At 41.9% G+C, this 24,944-nt stretch overlaps 1 protein-coding gene across 20 annotated transcripts in view; it reads left to right on the top strand.

The window, feature by feature from the left end:
- The first annotated feature begins 1,635 nt into the window (after positions 1 to 1,635).
- The window catches only part of LOC117515523 (neuronal cell adhesion molecule-like), a 263,480-nt gene continuing 240,171 nt past the window's right edge, over positions 1,636 to 24,944 (top strand). For all 20 annotated transcript variants that reach the window (XM_034176111.1, XM_034176123.1, XM_034176112.1 and 17 more), the window contains exon 1: positions 1,636 to 1,654. The gene's annotated coding sequence lies outside the window, so the exon portion shown is untranslated. The remainder of the gene's footprint in view (positions 1,655 to 24,944) is intronic.

Below are 24,944 nucleotides of genomic sequence, written 5' to 3'. Positions count from 1 at the left end.
TATTGAGATGTGTTGTTATGTGTTATTGAAATAACAGATGAACACATTTGACACATTTATTGGATAATACAGAATCAACTGCAAACTTTTCCAAAAGAAGGAACTAATTTTAAGTATAAACTTTTCTATAAGCCCAATAAGACAGCTGTGCCAATTGGCAGTTCAAAACTGACCATAAAAAGCTGTGTGAAAATATCAAGGCTGTGACGTTGTCTTTCACTTGTGTGTTTAAATAATGCGCCTGGTGGTCTGTGTTGAATCCGGTTGATTCATCATCGCCCCTGAAGGATCGGGTCATTTCACGGTTGACTTGCTGCTGCTGCATCTGTTAGTTACTTTGTTCCGATATAACAAAAATCAGCCAAGAAAACTCAGCTGCTTTTGCACAACAGTCATTGATTGTATGTGCATGTGTGTGTGTGTGCATGTGTGAGAATCACGTCAACGACCCCCTGCAGGAAGAACTGCAGCATCTTGTGTATTTTGTACATCAACACAGAACACTGACATGTTTCCTTTAACAAGTAGCGTTTTGTCTCTGTTGTTTTTTATGCTTGAACAAATGAAGGTCTCTATTAGTGTTTAATATATTATGCATGGAGGAAATTAAGGGAATATTTTCATAAAATCAAGACATATAAGCAGACATATCTGGAGGTGCCTTGTGTGTGTGTGTGTGTGTGTGTGTGTGGGGGGGGACATGGGTTCCTCAAGCTGATAATGAGGGAAGACGGAGACACGATGCTCACAGCGCTGTGAGATTACAGCATATGACCTTGACTCCAAGTCACCTACTTTAAATCATCATTATTTGTTCATAAAATACTGCAACCAGATTCCTGGTTGTGTGGAAATCCACTTTTTCCTCATTCATACATATGTGCAAAATCACTGTCATCTTGCATCATAACTGCACTGACCCATATTTGAAGCAAATTCCAATAAATGCCATCTCAGTCCTGTCTTATTGTCAAACCCAATTTGGGCTCCATCAGATGCTTTGGTGTTTATTTCTGTGGCTGCAGATGGAGTAATCAGTTTTGTGTGTTGCTATAGCAGGCAGCAAATGAAAATATTGCCCTTATGACCGCAATTTTAATAAATTTGCAAAAAACAAACAAACAACAACAACAAAAAAAACCTTTTTATCACGTTGGCATTATGAGGTGCTGTGTGTAGAATTTTAAGGGGAAAAAATAATTTCATCCATTTTGGAATAAGGCTGTAACATAACAAAATGTGGAAAAAGTTAACTGCTGTGAATACTTTCCAGATGCACTGTACCCACCCTTTAGATTTAGATTTAGTTTTTAAAATGGATTTCTTTAAAAAAAAAAAATAATATATATATATATATATATATATATATATATATATATATATATATATATATATATATATATATATATATATTCCCCTCCATCCTATCGACAGTAGAGGCGCTGCAGTGCGCGCCCGCCCCGGACTGCTGGCGCGCGCCCTCGCGCGCGATGTCGGTGTAGTGTTGATGACCGAGAAGGAGAGAGGAGGGGGAGGAGCAAGACAAGTGCAGGAGGCTCGGCGCTGTGCGGTATTCCGCGTTAACAAACACAGAAGGAAGGAGGAGATAACTGTCGGAGCGAAGATACGGAGCAGCTCCTGTGGAGGACACGAGGTGAGTGAAATGACAGCGTGAACGATGAACACGTGTGGAGGAGTCCACGGCTCAGTGTCAGGAGTTTGTGCGGACACAGTCACACGAGAGAATTTACTGGACCATCTACAGCGTTTCATCATGCGCCCAAAAACCTGGAGGGGTTCTAAAAATATACAAGCCACTTTTAAAAACACACTTCAAAGGCGCCGCTGATTAGCGCACACACACACACACACACACACACACACACACACACACACGGCCCGTTTTTATATCGTGTGTTGTTTGCCATCCAAACTCTTCATGTGCTTAGATGATGATGGGATTCCCAGTACACTGTGTGTGTGTGTGTGTGTGTGTGTTTCTGATTTCAGTTTCATCTCATGTTTATACTTCAGACTTTTGTTATTTGAAACCGGAGTTTGCTGTAATTATATGTCAAATATATATTTTAATTTATTATATTATATTTTATTTTGTTGTGTTTGACCCCATGACCCTTCCTCTGCCTGTACATACACGTGTATAGGCTATTTGTCTTCAAGTGCTCTTTTACAGTTGTCAAAAAGAATAGCTTGCAAAACATTTTGAAAGAATGATTTTTTTTTTTTGTAATCGGTCTGACTTTAGTTCTACATCTGTAAGCTTTGGAAAGGGAGAGAAATCCTTGTCATGAACAGACATTCCATCCATACTGACATGTATAAATGTGTTGGAATTACTTCGGGAATAGAATCACAAGAGTAAATTAGGGATGCCCTGATCCCGATCTCAGAGATCAGTATTGGTCTGATCAAGGCACTGATATTTATCGGCTTTATTTGACACCACTCTCACCCTGATTGGTCTGTGGACCTTTTCATAAGTGGTGTATCAACAAAGCTGATGTCCGTTATTCTGTGCGGTGCTTGCTGGCTCACAAGCAGCATCACTGTGTGATTCAGGAGCGTTTAAAAACATATCCACACTCTGCTTTGCTTAAGATATGCTTAAAGTCTATTTTTGAAAGATGCATCCTCACTCCTTCTGGTTTTCATGTAGATTTTGGTTTATTTACTAAGTATGTTTTGCTCCTGCTTCCTTGTTGTTGTTATTATTACATAGAGATCATTGGCAGTTGGTAAACTGCTGGTGGGTTACTGCCACTAACTGCACAGGAGCCCTCTTAACACACATTTAAAGATGCCGTTGTAGGATTTAGTGTCATCTATTGGTGAGTTTGCAGACTGCATTGTGTCACCATCTGTTATGATTTTGTTTCCCGTCATATTTTTGCTTCTTTGTCAACGGGGTTTCATGTTCCCTTGCGTTCTCTTGATGAGCAAAATATATGATCCTTCATTTTCCAAAACAGAGGGTTTACCAACTTCTTAAGGCGCGGTGACATGTAGCATGACTTTATTCACGCACTAGCACGCACGTCGTCATGATGATCCCACCCGCTGTGATCCCAGCTGGACGCTGTTCTTTGTTCTTCCACCTGCCATGTGCTCTGAGCTGTGTATACAAAAAAAATTATTTTGTTGCAGGTTAATCGTTTTTTCTGCAAATTGGGCCCTGAAAGTGGCTCTAATCGCTTCCTGAATCACAGAGGAGCCTTCAGCTGCAGCTGTTCGCGCATGCCTAATGCTGCGTTTACACATAATGACGACAAATCACGAATGCCACGAAGTACACATTCTTGGCCTCTGATCACGAATGTGATTATTCGGGGCAGAGGCGTCAGGTGTCCTCAGGAACTGCTGCAACCTGTTACCACACGTTAAGATTAATGGCACATGTTGCCGGAAAATTATCAGGAACCATTACGCACGGTCAAGAATAGTGTTCTGCATTGTTACGCACTATTGTGCGTAATAGCACATTGTTAAGTTCTGTCACGTTGTGAATGAGGTGAATTGTCTCCACACACACACACACCCATATTCATCCAACCGAATTCAGATTGCTCCAGTTTTTCAGAAGAACTTTGTGACTGCATGCGTAGTTGGGCTCTGTGCCATGGAGTGGCGCAGAGAGGAGGAGGAGGACAGCGCCAGATGTGTGGCTTCATGCGGCTCTCGTCTGGCGCATTTTCCCAAACATCAGGCACATGCAGCAGTGGAACACCTGCAGGAGCGCGCTGAAGAGCACTGAAATTTGACTTTTAGCCGACTTGGTGTCAGCAATCAAACTGAATGTTGTGCAGCAGGGTTTAATTGTGCGCGCGCTTCTTCCTCCGTTGGACTGGAGGAGGTGCAGAGATGTCGGGCAGCACCTGAGTCTCCTCTCACTCCTCTGGTTGCTCAGACTCGTTCTCCCTCTCATCGGTTACAACAGCAAGTGGAACACCTGCAGGAGCGTCCTGAGGAGCTTCAGCAGGAACTGTGGACCGACATTTGGAGCCGAGTTTAATTGTGCGCACGTGACAGAAAACTGATTCATCGTGGCGCGCAGTGAAATGTGACGCTGCGTTACAAGTCGTGTCAAAACTTGACAGTTTCCGTGTCACTTCGTAATAACGCGTGACAGTTTGGGCTCCAAGAACCATCACAGGAACCACTACGAACGTTGTCACGTTCTGTTAAGGATCAATACTCATCAAGACGGATCAATACGCTCAGTTGCGACCTCCACGATGTGAGACGAAATGAGGGTGGTGTGTGACATTCGTGGAAGATTTTTTGACAGGCAAAAACATGCTCCACGTGTTGGTCCACGAATAGTGCACCAACACGCACTATTAAGAAAGCTATTCAGATGCGTTAAGTCACATTAAGAATGTCAGGAATGTGTCACGAACGACAGAAAAATGACATTCGTAACGCGTCTTGCTTATGTGTAAACGCACCTTAAAAGGCTGCAGAAAGCATTTGTAGCCGTCTAAAAAGGTAATTATTTGTCATGTTTACATTGTCATGGCTTGGTAAAAGAGTTGTGTGTTTTCTTCTTGTGTGCAGCTGTTAAAGTATGTTTATAACAGATTTAACAACTTGTTATAATCCTTCAGACGAGCTGCGCTCTGATGCGATCCGCTGACGTCACCACTCGCTCTGTTCACTTCTTCTTTACTCCACTTGATGAGCTGCACATCATGTTGGCAATTAGATCGCACCATGTAGCACGACAGTTATGCGTGAAGGATTTTTTTGAACATTTCAGAAGTCGCCAGCACCCCTCTCGTGTCCTGTCTGCACCTGTTAAAGACAAGTTTACTGTCCAGCACGACACAGCTTGTGCTAGTGCGTGAATCAAGTCATGCTACGCATCACCGGGCCTTTAGCCAAGCAGTAGGCAGCGTATCGAGGAGCAAAAACTTTATTTTCTTCAGTTGTAAAAAGTGAAAGAAGGAGTACCTGTCCTTTTTGGCTACTATGGTGACCTCCATGAGGGGGCCCACTCCCATGTAGATATGAAGGGGTCAGTCTACACTTGTGAAAACACAGGGATTCTTTGTTGCAGGTTGACAGATCGTTATAAATGCTCCATTCTTTTTTGGCAAATACATCTAAGTCATACACACTGTGGGTTTACACCTTGTGGTCAGAAGTAAAGAATAAAACTAATTCATCCCCCTTTCTTTTGTGTAAATACTTTAACAATGCTGCAATAAGTGTAACTGATAAGAGCTATTAGGGTTGGGCAGTTGGATGCCATCATCCATCGTTATTGGCTGACAGGCATCACAGTATAGAGCCACCATTGTGATGCCACACACACACACACACATTAATTCTATTGTTCCTGCTATCAGGTAATCTGTTTTGTTCGCAGAGAATATTAGCTTTAAGGAGTTTCAGACAGAGTGCATACATGTAGAATGATGTTGAGTCTGTGTTTCTATGTCAAGGCTGGCTCGATCACCTGCCCCCTCCCCACCCCCCGCAGGTGACGTGTCAGACAGCAGGCGCGGCTGTCTGTGGTTGGCTTAGTTTCAGCTGTTTTATGTCGCAGTCATCTTCTTGTTCTTCTTATCTTCTGTCACCAAAATACAGTCACAGAAGATAAGACATAATTTTTTAAGTGCACATTTAATTTGAGCTTTTTATTTGTGTCTGTGTGCACGTGGTACGCACATTTTTTATTTTATTTTTGTTATTTAGCTCTCTTGTAGTTTATATAACCATCAGATGCCCCTCCTATCAACTGTTTTATAATATTTAAACTTAAGAATATGATCTTTGGTATTATCCAGATCACAGAGCTCTGTTTGGTTGAGGAGCTCTCTGTAAAAGCACAGTGCAGACAGGAGCCCAACAGCAGAAATGTGTCAGTTGCTTTTTCATTTGCTGAAATGGTTTTAAAAAAAAATCTTGTTTTTATGTCTGTGATTTGCCGGCACGGTGGATTAGTGGTTAGCACTGTTGCCTCTCTTGGGATTGTTTCCCACCTGGTCCTTGTGGAGTTTGCATGTTCTCCTTCTGTTCGTGTGGGTTTTCTCTGGGTGCTCTGGCTTCCTCCCACTTCCTCAGACATACAGGTTAGGTGTGAATTAGAAACTTTAAATTACATCTGGTGGGCCTCTCCTCCATGCACAGTCTCGGCTCCGGAATCATTCTCCTTGATAGATGTTGAACCTTATCCTTCTCTGGAGTTGCCCAGGGTGTGAAGTGCCTGGCGGGTGTGGGGACACTCATGAATCCCTGGCTGAGCACCGCTGCATTGCAGTTTACCCCGGTAGACGAGAGGGCTGCCTCCCTGTGCCTTTGGGTTGCAGGAGGGACAAGGGGGAGCTCTTATTGTTGTTTGTGCTTATGCACCGAACAGGAGTTTGGAGTGTTAGGCCTTCTTGGAGTCCCTGATGGGATTCCTGCCCGACAACTGGCCCGTACTCTCACCGCTGGTCATGAGGGGCAGATCATGATCGAAAGAACTGTATTGCGGGCACAATATTTTCTGAGAATGTTGGCTGGTAAGGATGCCTCCTGGGTGCCAAATACACTGACCAGATGTCTTGATTTTAATTTGACCTGATTTATTTAGCAAATTCAACATGCTCACAGAATGTAAAGCACACAATTCACATTCATCCACGGAACATTGTAAGTATGACACAAAAAGTACAAAACCTATTTCCATTATGGTCCATGTCCATGACCCTTCACCCAGTTTTATTGTCCATCACTAAGCTTCAGTATAGACATTGTGATTATTGACCTCACCCAATTCTATTCATATCAAAAAAGTTCCATTTGTTTTTTTGTAAATAAAATATTAAGGAGCAGCTTGGATTGCATGTTGTTCTTTTCCTTTATGTATTGCAGAGCTGTTCACTTGTCAAGGACATACAATGGATTGACTTTAATGTTCTTGTGGTATTCACTGTACAAGTGTATTACTGAGGAAAATACAAGTATCAGATCAGGACTGTGTCAGCCGATGTTAAATATTAAATGACTCGGATCAGGGTATAAAAGTTGATCTGGACATCTGTGCAATAAATTAAATAATTGCTTCACAAAACAATTTTTAAATACCGCCATTTAGTGTCAGTGGTGGGCACAGCTAACCAAACACTTAGCTTCGATAATCATTAATCCAATAACTGAAAAGTTATCTTTTATGACGCTAAACCGATAAACTGCTAAAAAAATTAATATTTATTACAGATAACCAATAACTTTTAGTATTGATTCGGACGCGGCCACATCAGATTACACTGTCGGCTTCTGATAAACCAGTTTCACTTTCACTTTTCGCTGCTGGGTAAGTTCAAGGATCACGAAGCCATAAGAACGCACGAAAAATGAATGAATAAAAAAATAAAGCCCCAAACACCTTACCAGCAAAAAAAAAGTTATCAGAACTAAATTTATTGGATGATAAGTGGTCCAATGATGGTTTTAAAACTTATCTGAAAAGCTAATCCGTGAACAAAAACATCGATAATTATCTGTTGTTGGATTATCTGAACAGTGCCCAACACTTTAATGTTCAGTGGGTCCCGTCTTCAAAAAGCAGTAGTAACGGTTTTGTTTGTCTTCTGTTTTTGGTCAGGGTTGCCACGGTGGATCCAGCACAGAACTGCATTGGGAGTTGGCACAAGTTTTACACCAGATGCTCTTCCTGACAGAAGTCCAGTTTTACCTGGAGAAACACACACACACAGTCCCTGGTCTTCCATCCAAGGCCCGACTGTGCTTAGCTTCTGAAATCTGACTTGATCAAACATACACTGAACAGACTGGCTTCAAAATGCAGTATGAATATACAGTACAGTAGAACACATTGGTGCTTGCATAATTGAACGTGGAATTAAAATTAGAATCAGCAGCAACCCTGCATTGTGTTTTTATAATTCCGCTTTGTTCAGACTGACCTGTTTGTATAACAGCCTCCTGAGATTTACTGAATGACTCTCGTATTTGTTTCAAGAGCCCAATACACTTACTTTACTTTTTCTTGAAAGTACATTTTCACCAAATCTTTCCCATTTTTACTCATCTTCCCGACTCCATTATTGGTCAGAAGTTCAATCAATGGTCATTCATCGTTACCCAAAGACACCACTCCCTCATCCCGTTGTCCCCACCTTTACACCAGACACTCTTCCTCGCCCACACACCCAAACCCAACGTGGGGCTCGGCTGTGCACTGTGGCTGCTGGCTCAGATAGCCAAATTAATACAGCCCTGTTGACGCGAGCTGCTTCATTGTCTGAAGCTGTGTTCACAGTGCTCTCTGAACGAGGTGACACACTTTCTGCTGTTTATTCTCTCCACACAGTCTGGTGTTAATCTGCTGGAGAAGACAACAGTATCCCCCTGTTCTGCACTGTACTAACGTTGCATGAATTTGGAAACAGTCAGCACAGTGCGTATTACTTGGGCTCTGTTTATGAGCCCTTTGGTGTTCTTTGTTTTGGACTGCAGTGGATCAGGATGTTCCTTGGACCACAGGAGTGGCCATTAACTCCTGTGTTGTTCCCGAAGCTCTGATCACAGGATATGTCATCCTTATCAATGAGGAGAATAAGGACAAGATAGTGACCTACATCGTGCTGCCATCTTTACTTTCACCCTCAGTGAAAACGCCGCTAGGCGGGGAGATTTGCATAACTAAGGGATTGCTGTGACACACGTTGGCTGGAGTTATTGTGAGAGCAGCAGTCAGTCACACTGCTGACCTAAAACCAGTGGCTCTGGGGGCTATGGGAAAAGCTTGGGTGTTGAAGGGAAAATGCCACTTATTTCACTCTGTGGGCTGCTCAGACACGCAGACTATTCTGCAACAAGTGACCAACGCTCCTTCTGTAAGCAGCTGTCTGTGACATGGTGAACTCCCCCAGCCAAAGGCCAGCACAACAACAGTCTGTCTGTGATTATGCCAGTGGTGATGACATCATTTCTCAGAGTAAATCATTTGAAACTGAAAAGAATGTCAAGATTTTTTTAATGTTTTTTTTTAATAACATCACTCGTGCGTAAGTACACAATGATATTTTTATTTTGTGGGTTCCTTTCCATTCATCAACACAAGAAACAAAACAATACATTGTAAGGAAAACAGAATGGTATGAAGTTTAAAATTTAGAAAGGAAAAATATACAAAATAAATGAAAAATCCTTATTTTATTTGTTCAGTGTTATAACCAAGCCATGGACATACTAATGCATGTACAGGCTGTGTCTTCTCTGTAGCTTTTAAATATGAAATTCGTAATTTGTTTCACATGCACATTCCTGAACTGTCCAGCAGGTGCCAGTATTCAGCCAAGCTCATGATGTATTCCTTTTAATGCAGACTATATGTTATTAAAGGCCAGAGTGTCGATTAGTGCTGATGTTTGGTACTGCTTTCAGTACTGTGGAGAAAAAGTGCTCCCCTCCCCAGCCACCTCCAGTGCCTTTGCAAGGCATGCAGATTTTGAAGTTGTCTCCCCCTGGTGCATGCATATGAGTTTAGCTCTGTCTGTTTCTCTCCAGAGGTGGTCTGAAGCACACGCTGTGAAAAACATACAGCACAGAAAAAAATGAGAAGAAATTTGAAAGTGATTGTATAAATGATGAAACATGAGTTTGCTTTAGCTTTATTATGGAGAGACTTTATATCAGACTGTAAAAGACAGTTAAGGCTTCCTAGATTTACTTTTGGGGATTAATAACAAGTTAATAACAAGTAATAACAAGTAACAAGAGGGAAAAAATAATCCATTTAGGAATAAGGCTGTGACATTAAAAAATGTGGGAAAAGTGCAGCACTGTGAATACTTTCTGCATGCACTGTACATATTTATGTGAAACATACAAAAAGTAAGTCCCTTTGGCTGCTCCCTTGTTTTCACTTTGGGTCGCCACAGTAGATCCAAGGTGGATCTGCATGTTGATTTGGCACAAGTTTTCCACTGGATGCCCTTCCTAATGCAACTCCACATTACTTGGAGAAATACTGTAGTTTGTGGGGTTTGAACCAGTGTGGTGTACAATTCATTCCCTGTATTTTTTTTCCCTACCGCTCAGGTTGATTCTAAGTGCACATGCGCATGTGCAAATTCATTTTGTGACAATGGTAACAGGAAATGCGGGGTGATGTGTTGGGGGGGGGGGCGTTCGGGGAGTTTTGGGTTAGGGTTAGGAAAAGCGGTACGGTTTTTAAAACTTAATTTGCAACTTAATTTGGGTAAATTAGTTGGTATATTCATAATAAAAATAATTCAGAGGAAAATAATTGACAGATTAATTGATTAGTCAAAAATTTATTGATAAAAGATCTTTATGTGCAGCCCTAGTATTATTTACACTGATGTAAAAAAAATACACTAGATCCCCATGGTTGGAAAACTGGAATCCATTGCTACAGTGACTAATCAAACACCAAAATATCTGATGATTATTTACTCCTTACAGTTGCTGCAGTAATTTCTCCTTTTTGCAGAACAGTACAGGCAAAGATAGTAATGTGTCAGTCTGGTTAACCGAGTGAATGAGTGTGAAATATGTTCTTTAAGTGGGAGTGATGCAGCAGTGATTGTGAAAAGAGACGCTGGGCTGCTTAGCTGTGATGAGGCCACATCTTTGGGGACGGTCGTGGGCTCCTTCCTATCCATTAGTGTCACTGCAAACTGGGTGATTCCTCCCATTGGGCCAGTCACACACAGAAGTCAGGCATCACTGATGTTGTCTCCTTGTCACAAGCATGTTCCTCTCCTTTTGGGACTGATGAGTACCTAGTTATAGGAGCACAATGGTGAACATTGTCCCCTGTTTTATGGCTACCCTATCATGTGCACTTTCAATTAATATATCTAAGTACAGATGAGGACACGCATACAAAGATGTGCATGTGTGGAATGTATAACTTCCTCTCTTCCTCACGCCGTTTTTCTGTGAATGCAGCCTGATTGGCTGCAAGCTGGTGGCTGCAATTAGAGTTTCACACTCAGTTAAGCAGGAGCTCTAATGAGGATTGACACATTCCTCCAAATCCCCTCCGCAGCTGCAACTGTTGATGTTTACAACCCAGATTTGTATTTTATTGAGTGCACGGTGACACATGTCTACAAAAACACTATGGTGATTTAGTATTTGACATAGAATAAATCAAACAGGATGCCTGAGGGATGAAGAAGAGTTACAGCTATAGCTGTGCTGTTATAGCTGGTTGCTTTTTTCTCTCCCAACGACATGGGCTGGGCTGTTTCGATTCTGCAGCGTTTTCTCGGCAGGAAATAGCGTGGACAGATGGTGGGTAGGTAGTGGTCAGTGTGGATCCTCTGAACAGCCCACTATGATCAAATTATTACACCAGAGATTTATATCATGACAGTAATCAAGCCCAATCACTCAAGGTTGCCTAGGGAACTCTGTTATTACCCGTGTCGCATTATTGCACCCCTTGGCGAGAACAAAGCATTAGAGATGCTTTTTTTCTGTTCAAAGCAACTGCCAGTGACCAACAGTCACAGAGAGAGAGACCCTCTTTGAAGACGGAGGTAAGATTAATGTAATGGAATGTTGCTGGTTTTATGCTCTGTCACTCCGTTGAGTGCTTGACAGGTTAACTTGTATCAAATATCACTTTATCTCACTTTTAAACTTCATATTTGCATGTTAATGTAAATCTGACATGAAATTTATGGGGTAGATTATTCTTCATTCTCATTGGATGTTGTGCTGCCACCCACACGAAGAAAAGCAGGGGGAGAGAAAGTAAAAGTGGGAGTGTTCTGAATCTCTGGGTCTAGCTTGAAGGAGGAAGGGGAGACCACGGCACCTCCGACGGTGCTGAGAAGGCATAAGGGGAACAAAGGGGGTCTGTTTTCTCTGTCCATGCTGGCGGGCCGATTGTTCTTGTGTCTGCAGGGCTAAGATGATCAGAAGTAGAAAGTCGGCGCTGAAGCCTGTATTTGAACACACAGTTCCTGCTGAAGAGGTTTGGAGTGGCTGTCTCTGCGACTGACAGCCTCGGGCTTGTTGACGCTCTGGCCAACTTTGGATGGGCAGCAGATGTTGGAGAGTTAGTTCGTGGTCCAACACAAAGACCACTGTTTTTTTCCTATCCTGAAAACAGGAGTTGGTGTTGCTTCATCAGCAGGGTATACACTAGCCAAAATTACTGTGAATTCAAGAAGAGTGTGCACTTGAGTCTGTTCTCATGCCTTCATCATCATTGTACATGGAGCTTAAGAAGCAACAGCCAGTCTCTGTTGGCACAGTGATGCTGCCCACTCATGTTGTCTGATAGCTCAACAAATACATGTCGGCATCTCTGATTCAGTTTTTATTAATGCCACCATGCAGCCTTCACATTCTTAACACACTGTTGTTAAACATCATCTTTGTATGAACTTGTAGAAGTAGGGATCTTTTGAGATGAGTAGAGGCTTAGGCTCTCTTGGATGCCGTTGCACATGATGCAACAGTGATTGAATCAATGGGAAAGAGAGGGACACTTAGCTGTCAGCTCATGAATAAAGCTGACATGGGAACACAAAGTGGCTTTGCCATGCTTGAGGAGGCTCGGTGACCTCAAGGTCTTATTTAGGCCAAACCTTCTAATGTCTTTACCCTCTGCTACACCCTCAGCCCCCTGAAGACCCCATCCAAGGGCAGGACACCGTGTTAGCAGCTCAGCAGCCACCAGTGAAGGGTCCTTAATCCAAGTGGGATGACAGCTTGGCTCTGGAAGCTGTTTCTGTGGTGCTGAGACCAATGGGCTTTTCTTTCACTCTTTTTCATCCCTTAAACCCCCCTCAAATACAGCCGCAGGAATCCTGGGAAAAAAAATTCTCCCGGTGGAAACAAAGAAACAAGATGGTAAACAAATCCAAGTGTGGATTCCTACATTCAGTGGAAGATAAATCTGCATGTTCTTGTACACATCACCAATCTAAAAAAACAGACATAAACAACCAACCAAAAAAAAAAACAATATTGGCTTAAAAGTACAGTTTTGTTTGTGATTATTTTGCTATCATGCCATGTGTTGTGTAAAAAAAACAAAAAACAACAAAAAAAACATAATCCGCACTCGGATAATCTTTTTCCAGGCTTCAAAATGATTAGGGAAGATTGAGGTCAGAAAACCATTAAAACGTAGAATGATTAAAATTTGCTGTCAAACACTTTCCTTGTTGCTTTACACCAATCAGCACAGCTACGCAGAGATTATATGATGAAAGAAGCCTGAACAGCCCACTAGTTTTCCATCAACAATGAACATGAGATGTGTTTGCCCAGAGATTGAGTCACTTTGCTGGCGGTGGCATATTTTTGTTGTCCAGGCTGATAATGATGTACAAGTACAAGATGGATAGATTTTTGACAAATAAATTAATAAGTTGCTAATGGTTGTTGAACAAAACATTCCAAACTTCCCAAAATCTAAAATAGATTAGCGTTCACTCAGTTTTTTTTTGTTGTTTTTTTTACAACAGAGAAATTGTAATTAATCTAATACTACAACAGTTTTTGGGAATTGTGTTGGTGGTCGGTTTGCATCGTTAAATGATGCCATCATCCATCACTAATGCCTGATTGACATCCTCAGTTGTGATGCCATCCCCCTCCTGACACACACACACAGACACACACACATTATTTCTGGATCTGCTTTAAAGTACAGTGCAGACTGGAAAGTGTTTACAGCGCTTCACCTTTTCTATATTTTGTTATATTACAGCCTTATTCCAAAATGGATGAAATTCATTTTTTCCTCAAAATTCTACAGACACACAATACCCCATAATGACAATTTGAAAAAAGTTTTTTGTTTTTTTTTAGATTTTTGCAAATTTCTAAAAAACAGACAAAATCAATAAAAAGACCCTAAGAAATCACATGTACATAAAAAAATGTACGGAAAAAATTGATTCACGTCCGAATCGCAATTCTTATTTATTACGATTCTGAATCAATCCAGAATGTCCAAGAATCGATTTTTGAAAAGCATTTTTTAAACATAATCTTGCTTACTCGCTGCGTGTACTGTTTGTCAGGCAATGGCTTCCGTACTACAGCATCCCCGCTGCAGAGTTCAGTGGCTGTAGCTTAGCATGGCGGACGAAGAGCTAATTCATCCAGCACCGTCTTTGCTGAAGGCAAATGTTTGGGCGTGTTTTGGATTATATTATTTGCTGCGTAAGAAGGAGCTTGACATGACTTATGTAGTGTGCAGAATCTGCAAAATGAAAGTCAAGTACTTTGGAAACACTTCAAATCCGCAAGCCCACATGCAACGCTATCACCCAGAGCTAAAAGAGGGGAGCAGCAGTCTCTGCCGACTACTGACCAGCGCTTCGCTAAACTACCAACCAACTCCGAACGAGCAAAGCAGATAAGTAAATTTACATCTAGAATCAGTCATCAGAATCAATCATCAATCTTAAACATAAACATTTTTAAGTAATATAACTATTTCTCAGAGCTCTTTGAATCGAAAATCGATTCTGAATCGAATTGTCACCCCAAGAATCGGAATCGAATTGAATCGTGAGCTGTTGTACAGTTGACATCCCTAGTACATAAATACTCATAGCCTTTGCCATGAAGCTCAAAATTGAGCTCAGGTGGATCATATTTCCACTGATCATCCTTCAGATGTTTCTACAGCTTAATTGGAGTCCACCTGGGATAAATTCAGTTGATTGGACATGAGTTGGAAAGCCACACATCTGGTAACATATAAGTTGACAGTGCATGTCAGAACACAAACAAAGCAAGTCAAAGGAATTGTCTGTAGACCTCCAAGACAGGATTGTTTTGAGGCACAAAGCTTGGGAAGGGTACAGAAACATTTCTGCTGCTTTGAAGGTCCCAGTAAGCACAGTGACTGCTATCATCTGTAAATGGAAGAAGTTCGGATCCTCCAGGACTTTTCCTAGAGCTGGCCGCACATTTAAACTGAGTGATCAGGGGCGAAGGGTCTTAGTCAGAGAGGTGACCAAGAACCCAGTGGTCACTCCGTCAGAGCTCCAGCATTCCTCTGTGGAGAGAAGAGAACTTTTCATAAGGACAACTATCTCTGCAGCAATCTACTAATCAGGCCTGTATGGTAGAGTGGCCAGACGGAAGCCACTCTTTAGTAAAAGGCATAAGGAAGCCCACCTGGAGTTTACCAAAAGGCACCTGAAGGGCTCTCAGACCACGAGAAACAAAATTCTCTGAGACGAAGATTGAACTCTTTGGCATAAATGCCAGTCATTATGTTTAGAGGAAACCAGGCACCATCCCTACAATGAAGCATGGTGGTGGCAGCATCATGCTGTGAGGACTTTCAGTGGCAGTAACTAGGAGACTAGTCAGGATTCAGGTTAAGATGAATGCAGCAATGTACAGCAACATCCTGTATGAAAACCTGCTCCAGAGTGCTCTTGACCTCAAGCTATGGTTCATCTTTCAGCAGGACAATGATCCTAACCACACAGCCAAGATATCAAAGGAGTGGCTTCAGGACAAATCTGAATGTCCTTGAGTGACCCAGCCAGAGCCCAGACCTGAATCCGATTGGACACCTCTGGAGAGGTCATATCTGAACTATACTATGGAATGAAAGAGATTCAATTTGACATTTAGAAACTGGATTAACACCCTGAATAACAACCCAATATCAAGGGTGAGGGTCAATGTCCGTCCATCCATCCATCCATCCATCCATTTTCTTCCGCTTTATCCGGAGTCGGGTCGCGGGGGCAGCAGCTCAAGCAAAGCTGTCCAGACCTCCTGATCCACACACACCTCCCCCAGCTCTTCCGGGGGAACCCCAAGGCATTCCCAAGCCAGCTGAGAGATGTAGTCCCTCCAGTGTGTCCTGTGTCTTTCCCGGGGCCTCCTCCCAATGGGACGTGCCCGGAACACCTCTCCACCGGGGTGTCCAGGGGGCATCCAGAAAGATGCCGGAGCCACCTCAGCTGGCTCCTTTCAACGTGGAGGAGCAGCGGCTCGACTCCGAGCTCCTCCCGAGTGACTGAGCTCCTCACCCTATCGCTAACGGAGCGCCCAGCCACCCTGCAGAGCAAACTCAACTCAACCGCTTGTACTCGATTGTACACAATCTCGTTCTTTCGGTCATGAGCCAAATCTCATGATCATAGGTGAGGGTCGGAATGTAGATCGATCGGTAAATTGAGAGCTTTGCCCCCCTACTCAGCTTCGTGTGATCAGTCCTCTGCCTGTATTTTGTCTCCTCTATTTGTGTCTCTCTCTTTGTTATCTTTGTCTTCCTCATTGGTTTATCATGTTTTATTTCCCCGGTTTGCACTTTATTCGTACTTTATTTATTTCCAAGTTCCATGTGAGTTTTTTTGATTTGTTCCTTGATTTAGTTTTGGTTATAGTTTAGGTCTTGTTATAGTTGATTATTGCTTGCCACATTTTGGGGTGTTCTGAGTAGAATTTTGAGGGGAAAAAATTAATTTCATCCATTTTGGATGCTGTAACATAACAAAATGTGGAAAAAGTGAAGCGCTGTGAATACTTTCTTGCTGCACCGTAGTACGATCACTTGTTCTCATTAGGGATTTCCATGAGGATCAAGTTGACCGCTGATAACTTTGTACTTTGTGGAGTGTTAGCCAGAGAGTGCACATGTGAAGCATTGTGGCTTTATTTGTGTGTGAAACAGCTCAGACAACACATCTTCGACCTGAATTGAGGCAAGCAGAGGAGCATGGGCTCGCAGTCTTTGGTTCCCTCAGAGACACAGTGTAACACTTTGACCAGTTTTAACGCTGCACAAAGAAAAAAAATGAGTCTGAGATAGCAAGAAAAATTCCCAGCCTGGAGATGCATTTGGCCTTCACAAGCTGTATGCTGGTGTTCCAGGATGTCCCAGGAGGCGATACTCTGCTGCTGGGCTCAGAGCTGCCCAGTGGTCATGAAAGCACACAACACGGTGTCCAATTTTAACACCTTGCCCAGAAACAGTTTCAGCATTATCATGCAGAGTTTGGCTGCCTGAAGTTATACGGACATCAAGGAACAAGGATTTTATTTATCACATGCACAGAGATACAAAGTAAAACATGCATTGAAATGAAGTTGGGGGCTGTGTTCTGATTTCTGCACATCGAGAAAATAAAATGATAGAAAATCTAAAATAATAAAAATAAATTATCAAAAAATAGGATGATGTGCAAATTGTTATTAGAATCAAATATACAGTAGTGTTCAGAATAATAGTAGTGCTATGTGACTAAAAAGATTAATCCAGGTTTTGAGTATATTTCTTAATTGTTACATGGGAAACAAGGTACCAGTAGATTCAGTAGATTTTCACAAATCCAAGAAGACCAAGCATTCATGATATGCACACTCTTAAGGCTATGAAATTGGGCTATTAGTAAAATAAAAGTAAAAGTAGAAAAGGGGGTGTTTACAATAATAGTAGTGTGGCATTCAGTCAGTGAGTTCATCAGTTTTGTGGAACAAACAGGTGTTAATCAGGTGTCCCCTATTTAAGTATGAAGCCAGCACCTGTTGAACATGCTTTTCTCTTTGAAAACCTGAGGAAAATGGGACGTTCAAGACATTGTTCAGAAGAACAGCGTAGTTTGATTAAAAAGTTTATTGGAGAGGGGAAAACTTATATGCAGGTGCAAAAAATTATAGGCTGTTCATCTACAGTGATCTCCAATGCTTTAAAATGGACAAAAAAACAGAGATGTGTGGAAGAAAACGGAAAACAACCATCAAAATGAATAGAAGAATAACCAGAATGGCAAAGGCTCACCCATTGATCAGCTCCAGGATGATCAAAGACAGTCTGGAGTTACCTGTAAGTGCTGTGACAGAAGACGCCTGTGTGAAGCTAATTTATTTGCAAGAATCCCCTGCAAAGTCCCTCTGTTAAATGAAAGACGTGCAGAAGAGGTTACAATTTGCCAAAGAACACATCAACTGGCCTAAAGAGAAATGGAGGAATATTTTGTGGACTGATGAGAGTAAAATTGTTCTTCTTGGGTCCAAGGGCCGCAGACAGTTTGTGAGACGACCCCCAAACTCTGAATTCAAGCCACAGTTCACAGTGAAGACAGTGATGCATGGTGGTGCAAGCATCATGATATGGGCATGTTTCTCCTACTATGGTGTTGGGCCTATATATCGCATACCAGGTATCATGGATCAGTTTGGATATGTCAAAATACTTGAAGAGGTCATGTTGCCTTATGCAGGAGAGGACATGCCCTTGAAATGGGTGTTTCAACAAGACAATGACCCCAAGCACAAAATCTTAGTTTCAAACCAACAAAATTAATGCCTTGCAGATGTGAAGAAATCATGAAAAACTGTGGTTATACAACTAAATACTAGTTTAGTGATTCACAGGATTGATAAAAAGCAGTTTGAACCTAATAGTTTTGTATTTGTAGGTTCAACAGCAGATGCTACTATTATTGTGAACACCACTTTTCTACTTTTTTTTTACTAGTAGCCCAATTTCATAGCCTTAAGAGTGTGCATATCATGAATGCTTGGTCTTGTTGGATTTGTGAGAATCTACTGAATCTACTGGTACCTTGTTTCCCATGTAACTATAAGAAATATACTCAAAACCTGGATTAATCTTTTTAGTCACATAGCACTACTATTATTCTGAACACTACTGGATATATTTCTTTATTTCTTCTGCAGCTCACACGTCACCGTGATACAACTTTTAACTTTGTGTTATGTCTTCAAAATCGGTCTTTTGCGCATTCTTCTTCTGTGTTGGTGCTCTGCTTTTAGCGGTTTCACTGGAGTTATTTCTTCCACGGCTTTAAACACACATCCACTTTTCATGCAGTCACCCAAATTTTAACTTTGGAGCTGGGGGAGGTGTGTGTGGATCGGGAGGTCTGGGCGGCTTTGCTTGAGGTGCTGCCCCTGCGACCCGACTCCGGATAAAGCGGAAGAAAATGGATGGATGGATGGATGGACATTGACCCTCACCCTTGATATTGGGTTGTTATTCAGGGTGTTAATCCAGTTTATAAATGTCAAATTGAATCCCATTCGTTCCATAGTATAGTTCAGATATGACCAATCCACCCTGTCAAATGCCTTTTCTACATCAAGACTGAGAAGCATTGATGAGTGGACAAAATATCTTGCTACTGATTGTATATTTAAAACTTCTTATATTATTTGCTCACTGATGACCCGGTATAAAACCGATCTGGTCAAGGTTTATCAATTTAACCAAGTATTTCTGCATCATATTCACCAACATGAAACTGATCATTTTTACATCATTCCCCACTAGATTGATTGGCCTATATGCACCACAGTCCAGTGGGCCTTTCCCCTCCTTATGTATGACTGTTATGGCCTCTGACCAACACTTTGGTGAGACATTTTCCTGTAGAGCGTAATTTGAGACCTGACAAAGTTTTGGCACAAGTTCCTCCATAAAGGTCTTATAAAATTCACCCGATAGACCGCCTGTGCCCAGGGATTTGTTGTTTTTCAATGACTTAATAACGTCTTGTATCTCACTTTCCTGAATTGGCGCTACTAATTCATCTGCCTCAGCCACAAAAATTTTAGCTAAATTAAGGTCTTTTAACATAGCTTCCAATTTCCTTTTGCTTTGTGTTTCTTTTGATGCATCATAAAGCTTCTTATAAAAAATTTGCAATGCTTCAGCTACTTCTTCTAGGCATGAGACGTCGACCAAAGATGTCGGGTGTTTTATCTTAGGAAATGTGCTCTTTTCTCATTTGAAAGGCAAGTAACTGGCTCGCTTGATATTCCCTTCTCATAGTATCTTTGACTTGTATATTAAAGTGCTCTCTCAGATTTACGTGCAAGAAGTTCATCCAAAGAAGCTCTACAAGCTTGTAATTGCTTCAATACATTTTCATCTTGAATCGTTTTGTGTACGTCTTAATCTTTTTATATCGCTTTCCAACTCTTTTTCCTTTTCCACTCGCTGTTTGTTTAGTTTAACAGCAATCTCAAGACACTTCCCCCTTGGCACTGCCTGAACCCCATCCCAAAGACTTCAGAGGGATACTGATCCATTATCATTAATTGTGAAGTATTCATCTTTTGTTTTCTTTAATTTCTTATTTGATACTTGGGTCAGTTAGGAATGAAATATTCACTTTCCAGTATTTGAACTGCGACTCAAAGCCTGAATTTAATTTCAGTTTTATAGGATCATGATCAGATAAAGTACTAGGTTCAATAATACACTCTATGTTTTATGCAGGCTCTGTTTTGAGATGCAAATCAGATCAGTTCTAGAATATGACCTGTGTACCACAGACATAAAGGTGAAATCTTTTTTTGTTGGCTACCCATTTGCCTCATCTGCATCTCTGGCGCATCCCGGTGAGAGCTGCTGTGCCTCCGACCAAAAGTTTGTGAAAAGTGGATGAATCCACAGGAAGAGGTGAAAAAGATTGTCCAAGGGACTTGCTTATGCTTAAAGAGTTTCTCCCGTCTGAAAGAAATTGACAGGATACATAACACGCCACAAACACATTAAAAACAAGACAACAGCAGAGCAAAGCACTGAGGCATCCTTCCACTGTGCTATCTTGATTTATATACAGACACACACACACACACACACACATATGAGGTCTATTAGATAATAAACCGACCCTTTTATTTTTTTTAACTATATGGATTTGAATGACGTGCGATTACACCAATCATGCTTGAACCCTCGTGCGCATACGTGAGTTTTTTCACGCGTGTCGGTGACGTCATTTCCCTGTGGGCAGGCCTTGAGTGAGATGTGGTCCTGCCCTCTCAGCTGAATTCCTTTGTTTCACACGCTGGTCGAGACGGCGCGCGTTGCTTTATCAAAATTTTTTCTGGACCTGTGAGGAATATCCGAGTGGACACTATTCGAGAAATTAAGCTGGTTTTCGGTGAAAAGTTTAACGGCTGATGAGAGATTATGGGGTGTTTCTGTCAGTGTAAGGACTTCCCACAGAGCGGGACATCGTGCAGCACTTCCAGGCACCGTCGTCGGCCTGTTTCAACCTGAAAACATCCTAATTAAGGCTTAATTCACCCAGGACGTCGTGAGAGAACAGAGAAGATTCAGAAGAGGCCGCCATGAGGGCTTTATGCGGACATTCCACTGTTTAAGGACATTTTTTAATGAAAGACGTGTGCGCAAATTCGCGGAGTCATTTCCGTGACGACTCGGCGAATCTGTGTGCGCCGCGACAGGAAAAACATCTCCGTGTTGAAAACCATTTGTAAAATTCAGGCGGCTTTTGATGGCTTTCATCAAGTGAGTAACTGAGAAATTGTTTAACAGCTTGGGCATGTTCCAACTTGCCCGTTAAGGTTTCCAACGGAGGTGTTTTTCCTGTCGCGACCGGCCCGACATGCGACTCTGCCCGCACTTCTTTCATTACGAAATGTCCGTTAACAATGGAATGTCCGAATAAACTCCTCATGCCGACTTCTTCTGAAAGTTCTCTGTTCTCTGACGACTTACTGGGTCAACAGAGCCTGAAATGTGGAAGTTTTCAACTTGAAACGGCGAGACGCTGCCGCCTCGAAGTGCAGATCGCCGTCAGGCGCCGTGGGCCGTCCTTACGGCGACACTACCAGACCAAAATCTCTCATCAGCCGTTAAAATTTTTACCGAAAACCAGCTGAATTTATCGAATGGTGTCCACTCAGTTGTGCCTTACAGTTTTGAAAAAATTTTTGATCAAACAAAGTAGCAGTCTCTGAGCCATTCCTAAACAATGAAAAAATCGACGAGAGGGTGGGCCACTCCTCACTCAAAGACTGCCCACAGGCGAATGACGTAACCGACAGGCGTGAAAAAACTCTTGCATGCCCACGAGGGTTCAAGCATGTCTGATGTAATCACACGTGATTCAAATCCATATGGTTTTTGAAAAAAATAATAAGGTCGGATACTTTTCTAATAGACCTCGTATATACACAGATTGCAATAGCCAATCACAGATTAGCCTTTCTGTCCATCATTTACCTGTATTTTGGCATGCTTGGCGTCACAAAGTTATGTTGGATCCAAAAGGCTCCAAAAAGCCTAGGACCAAAAGTTACATTGGATCGGTTCCCACTGACCAGTAGCGTTAGAGCTTACTGCCAACAGCTAGCCAATCAGAGCGCGGCATATGAAGGTCAGGAACTAGCTGACAGACGCTGGTTGAAAAAATGGCAACAATCATATCAACAACAGCAGAAAATTGTCTGCCAGCTAGGTTTGCTGACTTCACAGAGGAGGAACTGGTGGAAATATTGAACTCCAAGGATGCCAAAAACACTAAGAAAGTAGACAAGCACGCTACTGACGTTTTAGAAGCATTCATCGCATCAGAATCAATCATATGCTGTTCACAACAAAATCAATTGATCTAATTTACTTGACTCTTTGTTGTTTGCTTAATTTTGGAGGGGGTGGAGAACATAACAATTGATGGATGGCAAGTCGTCCAACATAGAGAAATATTGGATTCAGAAAAGTTACATTGGACTCTGCTACGTCTCGTCCAATATAACTTTTCTTTATCCAATATTTCTCTATGTTGGACTCCTTACTATCCATTGTTTGTATAATATATATACACAGTGAGGAAAATAAGTATTTGACCCCCTGTCAGTTTGCAGGTTTTCCCACCTACAAAGAATGGAGAGGTCTGTAATTTTTATCATAGGTACACTTCAACTGTGAGAGACAGAATCTAAAAAAATCCAGAAAATCACATTGTATGATTTTAAAATCATTAATTTGCATTTTATTGCATAAAATAAGTATTTGACCCCCCTACCAACCAGCAAGAATTCTGGCTCTCACAGACCTGTTAATTTTTCTTTAAGAAGCCCTCTTATTCTGCACTCTTGTTAATACAACCTGTATTAACTGCACCTGTTTGAACTTGTTACCTGTATAAAAGACACCTGTTCACACACTCAATTAATTACACTCCAACCTGTCCACCATAGCCAAGACCAAAGAGCTGTCTAAGGACACCAGGGACAAAACTGTAGACCTGCACAAGGCTGAGATGGACTACAGGACAACAGGCAAGCAGCTTGGTAGAAGACAACAGCTGTTATGATTATTTATAAGAAAGTGGAAGAAACACAAGATGACTGTCTATCTCCCTCGGTCTGGAATTCCATGCAAGATCTCACTGTGTGGGGTAAGGATGATTCTGAGAAAGCTCAGAACTACACAGGATGACCTGGTCAATGACCTGAAGAGAGCTGGGACCACAGTCACAAAGATTACATTAGTAACACATGATGCTGTCATGGTTTAAAATCCTGCAGGGCAGCAAGGTCCCCCTGCTCAAGCCAGCACATGTCCAGGCCCGTTTGAAGTTCATCACTGACCATCTGGATGATCCAGAGGAGGCATGGGAGAAGGTCATGTGGTCAGATGAGACCAAAATAGAGCTTTTTGGAATCAACTCCACTTACCACGTTTAGAGAATGAGAACAACCCCAAGAAAACCATCCCAACCATGAAGCATGGGGGTGGAAACATCATACTTTGGGGGTGCTCTTCTGCAAAGGGGACAGGATGACTGCACCATATTGAAGGGAGGATGGATGGGGTCATGTATTGCGAAATTTTGGCAAACAACCTCCTTCCCTCATTAATAGCATTGAAGATGGGTCATGGCTGGGTCTTCCAGCATGACAGTGACCCCAAACACACAGCCAGGGCAACTAAGGAGGGGCTCCGTAAGAAGCATTTCAAGGTCCTGGAGTGGCCTGGCCAGTCTCCAGACCTGAACGCAATAGAAAATCTTTGGAGGGAGCTGAAACTCCAAATCTGAAAGATTTGGATAAGATCTGTATGGAGGAGTGGACCAAAATCCCTGTTGCAGTGTGTGAAAACTTGGTCAAGAACTACAGGAAATGTCTGACCTCTGTAATGGCAGACAAATGTTTCTGTACCAATTGTTAAGCTCTGTTTTTCTAGGGGGTCAAATACTTATTTTATGCAATAAAATGCAAATTAATTATTTAAAATCATACAATGTGATTTTCTGGATTTTTATATATATATATATATATGTATGTATGTATGTATGTGTGTGTGTGCGCGCGCGCATGTATTGCTGGGTTAGGCTCCAGCCAACCTGTGACCCTTATTTGGAGTAAGTGGGTATAGAAAATGGATGGATGGATGAGGCATATACAGGGTGTTTACAAAAACACTCCCTGATTTGACAATGTTCTGATATCTAAACTAATTAAAATATATTTCTAATCATGTTGTGAACTGATTGTCTAACAACAGTTATTTCATTTTTTTTCAGGTGATTAGACATCTTTGACACGAAAACCACTGTTTCCAGCAGCTAGTTGTGGAAACATCCACAGCTAGCTGATGACTACCTTTTCCAGTGAGATGCCAGTGTTTTGTCGCACTGGCGTCTCGCTGTCAGGAGAATTCCCAATGAGCACCTGCCAAACAGATAGATTGGTTGTGCTGGACGAGATGATCAGGTTTTCTGCAAGTGGCATGCAAGGTCACCAGACCTAACTGTTTGTGACTTCTTTCTTTGGGGGTACATGAAGAGCACAGCTTACATACCATCACTACCTGCAACCCTGGAAGAGCTTAAAATTTCAGTCACTGAAGCAGTTCGCATGATGACTCCAGATATCCCAGAGAGTGTCTGGACCAAACTGGACTATCACATTGATGTTTGTTGAGCAACTAGAGTGGCGCACATTGACTGCCTTTAATGCTACCCTATGCCACATGAAACTGAATGAAATCCTGCATCTGAAGCTACTAACTGTGAAAGATTATTGCAATAAGGTTACATGTTGTACCTGTTTGAAAAAAAAGGCAGTGTTTTGGTGGACACCCTGTACATTTTCCAGGCTCTGTGAGAAGAGAATTGCCTGTGAATTTGACTCATTAAAGAAAAAATAGGGATGCC

The sequence above is a fragment of the Thalassophryne amazonica genome, chromosome 8 (assembly GCF_902500255.1).
Source record: "Thalassophryne amazonica chromosome 8, fThaAma1.1, whole genome shotgun sequence".
NCBI lineage: Eukaryota > Metazoa > Chordata > Actinopteri > Batrachoidiformes > Batrachoididae > Thalassophryne > Thalassophryne amazonica.
This window is presented reverse-complemented; position numbering and strand designations above follow the sequence as displayed.